This window comes from Dipteris shenzhenensis, chromosome 11 (assembly GCF_047967505.1).
Source record: "Dipteris shenzhenensis isolate YYH24624 ecotype China chromosome 11, Dip_SZ_1.0, whole genome shotgun sequence".
Classification (NCBI taxonomy): domain Eukaryota; kingdom Viridiplantae; phylum Streptophyta; class Polypodiopsida; order Gleicheniales; family Dipteridaceae; genus Dipteris; species Dipteris shenzhenensis.
This window is the reverse complement of record NC_141606.1, coordinates 33,594,740-33,602,593: the sequence shown is the minus strand read 5'-3', so window position 1 is coordinate 33,602,593 and position 7,854 is coordinate 33,594,740.

The window sequence follows — 7,854 nt, the reverse complement described above, 5'->3', positions numbered from 1 at the left end:
AGACTTTCTATATCAATCCTGGGTTTGGTGAGCACACTCTGGCAGGTATTCTTCTCCAGCAAGGGGAGGATCGGTTCATGTATCCCGTTCGATTTGCTTCTCAATAATTGCTCGACACTAAGCGACGCTATTCAGAGGCTAACAAGCATAACATGTCTTTGGTGTTCTGCATTGAGAAATTTAAGCATTATGTGGCTGGAAAGTCCATTATACTCACTAGCACTGGTCTTGCAAAACAAGTTCTTCAATCACCAAATCCCATGGGTCGGTAAGCCAAATGGTTGGCAGTTTTACAAGAATATGATTTTTCTTTCAAAATTGTAAAAGGGGGTTGTTCCAACTTGAAGAATGCTTTGATTGATTTAGAGGAGTGCCTTGATGTAACCCTTGTAGCGCCATAGAAGTTGGGGATCCATGGTATGGTGGTATCTATAGGTTTCTAACTGCTTTCTCCTTTCCTCCGGAAAGTACTAGCTATGAGAGAAAGAAGAACTGTAGAGATAGTAGGTGCTACACCCTCTTTGATGGGGTGTTGTATCATCAAGGCATGGATGGGGTACTAGGACGGGCCATTGATGCAGATGAAGTACCTAAGGTATTGAAGCATTATCATGATGGATTTTGTGGAGGCCACTATGCCAGTGACTATACAGCTAAGAAGATTTTACATGCTGGGTACTATTGGCCGACCTTGTTCAAGGATGTGACTATGCATTGCAAAACTTGTAAACCATGCCAATTCTTTTACAGGAAGGATTTGCGTCCTATCCATCCATCCGTTTTTGAAGTGGGGAATAGATTTTGTCGGGCCCTTGCCCATGACTGCCCGCAAAAAGAAGTATCTTTTGGTAGCCACTCAATATGTCACTAAGTGGGCAGAAGCTATCGCCCTCCCCACTGCGAATGGTAAGGCAGTTTCAAATAATGTATCTGCACAAAGTTTGGGACACCCATGGAAATGGTCTCTGACCATGGGAGTCCATTCTTAAATGAAGCAGTGGAGTTACTCATGGATCGCATGGGTATTGATCATCACACTTTTAGCATCTATTATCCAGCATCCATGGGTCAAACTGAGTGGACCAATGGCCTCCTTTGTAAAACCATGGGAAAAATGGCCATAGGGAGCAGGAGCCAGTGGGATTAGAAGGTCACAGAAGCCGTATGGGCTTACAACATCACTCATAAAACATCTATACGTCACACTCCTTTTGAGTTGGTGTATGGTACTGAGGCAGTTTTACCACTAGAGATAGAGATTCCGGCCTTGAGATTGGCACAGGAACAGAGGATGACAGAAGATGAACATGTAGAGGCTAGATTGGTACAACTTGAGAAGTTAGATGAAACCCGACGCCTTGCACTACACCAAACAGAGATCTCGACAAAATGCCCGCTTGGATGCTAAGATTCGCAAGGGATGGGAAAGACACTTTGCTGAGGGGGATGTTGTGCTATGCTTTGATAACAGATTGGACCAGCAAATGGATAAGAAGTTTCTGTCACTGTGGACCGGTCCATACAAAGTCATCAAGGAACGTAGCAATGGGTCTGTACAAGTTCAGGAGCTACATGAACTATATGGCAAGAAGGTGATCAACAAGCGTTACCTCAAGCCTTTCTTTATGCATGATGGACCCAGGCATGGAAATGCTGTGCATTCCCTGCCTGGGGGGGGAACTGTTATGGATAAATTTGTCTAAAGAAAAAGGCATTAATATGTGTGTGTGTTTGTATATGTGGCAATAGTATAATAAAATATGGTGTGCATATAGGGCCCAGGGTTGAGGTGGCAGGGCATGACCATGTGCCACCCTTCCACGTAAGAGGACCCATAAGGTGTGTTGTACATAATCCATGGTGGTAGTATTATAAAATGTAAGGTGGCATGGCTCCTCCATGTGCCACCCCTCCACCTAGGCTGCATTTAGTGAGATATGGCTCAAAGTCCATGGGAGAAGTAATATAAAATAGGTGGAGATGGATATTATATTAGGTTATTCCCTCCATATAAGATAGGCCCATGTGGGGGAGGTATAGATAATCCAAGGATGCAAGATAAATAATAGGGAAAGTAGGATGAGGTGGCAAGATTCCTTGTGCCAACCCTCCACTTGTCCTCCTAGAGGTTTGAACATATTATAAAATTGAGAGAGACCAAGGGAGTATCATAGACTTGAGATATGGGGCTTGATTTATGTGGAAAAATGAGGCAAAGGGTTGTCGCACACAATTGAGAGTGCATAACCGCCTAGCCCACATGGGAGACATTTCCACACACACCATACATGTGGACACCATACATGTGGGAGGATGCATTTATTGGAAGAGAGCCCCTCTCTTGGCTATAAAAGGAGGGGGCTATTCCTTGATGAGACATGCTCATTCTTGTAAAGCCACCTAGCTGGTACTTTGATTTCTCCCTTCTCTTCCTTTCAAAATAAAGCATGGTCCTCTTCCCTTGATGTCTCCATCTTTACATTCCTCCTCCCATCATGTACATGCTTCTCTTCCCCCTCTCCCTTTCCCCTTGTGTCATAGTCTCCCTCTTCATTCCCTCCCCTTCTAATTCCTTTTCCCCTCCCATCATAACGTTTCGCCCTCATGTTCTCCTTTCCTCTATGGCCCTCGAGCATCGCCATGCTTAGCCTCTAGCCTCTGGTCCTGATTTCTTTTCCGGCTAATAGTGTGTGTGTACCCTCCCTTACCTAAGGGGACACCACAAGATGGGGGCAGGACACCCATCAAGTGGTGTCCTACCCCACACCCAAAAGAGGAAGCCTCTTCATAATTATGTGGAAAGGGGAATATATCACAAGTGTTTCTAAGTGGTTATTTCTTATGTGATCATCAAATTGCTCATACTGGATCAAGGAGAGCGTGTGGAAAAAATAAGGAGGTGTGGGACAAAGGATGAAAAAAACAAGGGGAGGGGAAAAAACGTAGAAATTAATGTAAATGGAAAACGAGAGTTTAAAAAATGGGGGAAATTAATAAAAAAGGGGGGAAGGATAGTTTTAAAAACCCGGGGAGAGGGTGTGTTAAATAATTATAGAGAAGGAAATTAATAGCTATAGAGATAGAGATAACAAGTAAAGGAGAAACAAAAGAGGGGAGGGGAGGGTGTAAAAAACCAAGAAAACTTGAGAGTCCTACAAATGGGACTAATCGACAGTCGTAGGAGTCTACAAGACATTCAAGGGTCAAAGAATAAAAGCACGTGTCATGGCAGAAAATGCAAAGATCTAAACCCTGAGAGAGAAACTATGCTTTGTGGAGTTGGAGAGTGTTTGGAAATTTGGACTCTGGAGGCATTGCACCGAAGTACTGCAACACCTAAGGAACTCGAGGCCTTGAAGGTACTGAAGGCACAGGCCCTGGGGGGTTAAAGAAAACTCGAGGAGTCAAGGGGCAAGTTGATGCGACTAGCATGAGAGGCAGAGCTTTAAAAGACTACATGGGTGGAGGGGAGTAGATGTTGCACGGGCAAGTGGACAGGACGTAATGAGTAGGTAGTCGGGAGAGTATAGATGGCTTAAGGAGTACGTAGTTCTTGGGATGAGGGTTGGCCAGGCGACTAGCCAGGCAGCTAAAAGCATGAATATGCACTCATGTGTGTTGGCTCAAAGTGCAGGATGGCCACGTAATTAGACGTGGGTAATACAATGTGGGGAGGGCGACTTTATTAAGGGTAGGACACAAAGTTAGGTCCTTGCCAGTAGGATAGGATGGACACATATAATAGTTTTGGAAGATTTGAGAAAAAAATGTAGATTTGAGTAAAGGTTTTTTGGAACAAATGTAGATTGGGAAAAGGTTGTAACAATAAAAAAGTAAAAGTGGTTTCCGTAAGGACTCAGAAAAATAGGCCATAACAAGAAAAATTAAAGAAAAATATTTGGAAAAAGCTAGGAATTTAGAAAAAAATTTAAAAAATTAGGGATAATGGGAAAACTTAGGGGGAAATGGGATTTTTAATAGGACTGTAAAATTAACAAATAGAAAAATAAAATTAAACACTAGAAAGAAAAATAGGGGATAAGGAAAAAATAAAGGAAACAAGAAAATACTTAGAAAAAAGTTATGAATTAGGAGAATAAAAAAAGTTAGGGATAATAGGAAGAATTAGGGGGAATGGGAAAATTGGAAAAAGAGGGAATTGAATAGGAAGGTAGAATTGAAAAATAAAAAAATAAAATTGAACAGTAAGAAGAGTAAGAAAATAAGGGATATGGAAAAAATTATATAAATAAGGAAGGTGAGGGGAGTTAAATGAAAGCGAAAATTTAAAAATTCAAATTAGAAATTAAAATGGAAACGAAAAAATAAACCTAAAAAATAGGAGACAGTGAGAGAGAGAGAAAGAGATGTGTGTGTATGTGTATGTTTAAAATAAAAAACCTTTTAACAACATGGCACACGAAGCTCAGATAAGGGCAGATTTAAAAAAAAATTACATGGTTGTTCATACTAAGTGTAAAAAATTATAACGCCGGTGCAGTCTTGACAAGCATCTTACTTACTAAAGAGGAGAATCTGCATACCTGCCACCATCCAATAAGAAAACATAATGAGAACCATGTTAACTTAAGTTGGGAAGATAGGTGTCATAGACACTCCTCCCTTGTTATCAGGGTCACTGGAAATTAGAAACATAGCCAAAACTTTAACCAGCAAAATGTAGAAAAGACACCGTGTAAAAGGACGGGTAAATTTGAGTGTGGCTTTGGTAGAGTAAATCAAGTATAGCGTTAGGTTGCATATTTAGGGGAGGAACAATGTAGGAAATATTTTAGTTATAAACTTTAAAAAAGGGGGGGGACAAGATTATAGGGGGAAAAATAGGTTAGGATCATGGCAAATTAAAGGGGGAGTGAAGAAAGAACAAGGGAAGAGGGGAGACTATATACAGAGATACAGAGATAAGGGAAGAGGGGAGATTGTATGCCTTAGATAAGGAGAGGACGAGGTCTTAATTAGGGTTAGGATGAAGATGAAAATTTACAGTACAATTTCCTGAATGTGAGAAGCCCAGAAAGAGGAGGAAAAATTGAAAGCGATGAGGGGGAAATTATGGGTACATACTTAATAGGGAGGGGGGGTAGGGATTATATATTTATAAAGATATATGGAGAAGGGGGAATATCTATAGATAGATCTATCAAGAGGGGGGGGGATTTTATAGAGAGATCTATATAGAGCGGGAGGGAAAGAAAAACCGTATTTATATATAGAAAGACAATTAAAAATTAAACAGGGACATGTAGCCAATTAGTTAGCCAATATTAATGTAAGGAACCAACATTTATAACTAACAGAGGGCAAGTAATATAGATAGGGAGGGGAGGAATAACACAACATATAAGGGGGGGGAACAAACCATAGAGAGTGGGTTTAAACCTCAAAAGAGCGGGGGGGGGGGGGGGGGGAGTGTGTGAAAAAAAAAAAAGATACAAGACCTGAGAGTCTTGTCATACAAAGGCACTGATGACGGACGAAGCTACATGTTGCCTTAACAGTGTGCAAGTGGGAACGGAGTTGCTGGTACCTTACGTAAAGGCCTAGGAGAAGACTATGTGCAGTCGAATAGCCGGCATCAGTGCAGAGGCCAAGAGCTCGGAGCCGTGGAGGCAAGGTCTAAGGCGGCAACACAGTGACGGGTCATAGGTCATGGTTAGACGTATGAGACGCAATAGCGCAGCACAAGGACAAGACTCTAGGGACAATGGAAGCCATTACAGGCAGTACTCTCAACAAATAGTCAAGGTCCATGGATTTAGATACGGGTAGCCTAGTATATATATATAGTGGTGGCAATGTTAAGTCAAGAGAGTTGACCCTGGTTGAGGGCTGCCTAGGGAGGCAGGGCCATCTGTACCTCTGCACCATAGTGCATGAAAATGCGGGATGGGCAGGTGATTTAGTGGTGGTTAAAAAATGTGGGGATGGGGATTTTATTAAGGGTAGGTCACTAAGTTAGGCCCTCAATATTAGAATTAGAATTAGACGTAAAAATATCTAGGAGTGAGGAGAACTTACTTTTCTTAAGTTTTATATGGTTATGGAATTAGTTGATCAAGTAGAGCTAATCAAGAAAAAGTTGGATAATTATAACATAAGACCTAAGAGTAATTATATCCATAAAGAAGGTAGAATAGGACATAACACGAATAATTAAAAACTGCAACATTAGGTAGATAATCGAGAATAAGAGAAATAACATTGTTTCTTCATAGTGGTTCATTAAGAGCAAAAATAATAAAATTAATTAAGCATAAATTATAGAAATAGCAAATAAATTGAGTAAAAAGATAAGAAAAATATCAGAGAAATAAAAAATTAGGGGAAGGTAGCAAGACAAGAAAAGAGCAAGGGGGCGGGGGGTTAGTAAGAAAACCTTGGGAGTCAGGCAGATGTGAAAACCTTAGAGGTAGGGGTACCTATACTAATGCCACATGTTGCAGTGAAAAAAAAAAAAGCCGTAGGGAATTTTATTTTATTTTTGAAAAGAAATTAGGAGTAACTTATCTAGGGGGAAATAGTTTACTTGAGCTTGATAAGGTTAGGGAACTAGGAATTTTATTAAGATATTATAGTTAATTAGGTAGAGTTAGTAAAAAAGAAAAATAGGAAGAGTGTGTGTGTGAGTGTGTGTGTGTGTGTGTGTGCATCAGAGAGAGAGAGAGAGAGAGAGAGATAGCATGGGACCAAGGTCTATATATAAAAGAGAGGAAGGGGTGTGTGTGTGTGTGTGTGTGTTTAAAAAAATAAAACCATTTAACAACACGGCACACGATGCTCAAATAAGGGTGGATAAAATATTATTTTGGATGCACATAAAATATGTATACAATTGGTACAAAAAGTGTCGAATCCCTCAAGTAGTCCAGGCTCCAAGGTCAGGGTCCACTTACCTGCCACCATCCAAAGCAACCAGTTGTTAGACCAATGAAGTTGAATTTGGGTAGACAGGTAATGCTTGTATCCCCTGGCTTGTTATCACTTTACCAAAGAACATGAACAAACCTTTCAGAATTCTAAGAAAATTGTTTAGATTTTAATGGAACTTATCATAACTCACAATATCTAGAGGGAACACCACTAATGATATCTAGTTTGTGCCAATTTAATCAAGATGGGGTGTATTCCACACCCAATTATGACATAAAAAAGGCCCATGGGGGGTAGTCCATAACCATAAGAGATCATCTCAATTTCTGACAAAACTGATCAAGGAGGGTGTTCCACATCCGTGATTGAATTTAAAGGCAAATCATATAAGGTTAGAAAATGAAAAAAAGTTAAAAAAACATAAAAAACAAATCTATAGTTGAAAAAAATGCTTGCCTAAGTTAATGGTTAGGTAATGACAAAACTCCTAAGAAAATTCAAAAGAAATAAATGAAAAAATGAACTCAATAGCAATGAGGTTTTTCTTAGCAAAAAGAGGGTAAAGAAGTTAGAATAAATAACAAAGGAGACATAAATTACTTACAAAAATACAAGTTTAATAAGAGTGTAAAGAAATAATATTTAAAACGATTTCAATTATAAAGAAAGCTTACATAAGAACTTTGTAAGGAAATAGAATGAAAATTTGGTTTAGTTTCTAAAGTCAAAATACAATGAGCATAAGAAATTTATAAGGAAATCGTAGGATAAAGCCATTAAATTATTGCTTGTCGCATTACAGTCAATAAATAATAACATACACCATTATAAGAAAATTCCACTTTGTGGAAGAATGAATAAGATAAAATTAAAGCAAAATGACAATAATTAAAGCATAGTGACAAATATATAACATTACTGAAAAAGGCCATAAATCTTGAATTAAATGGGCCACCAAAAAAG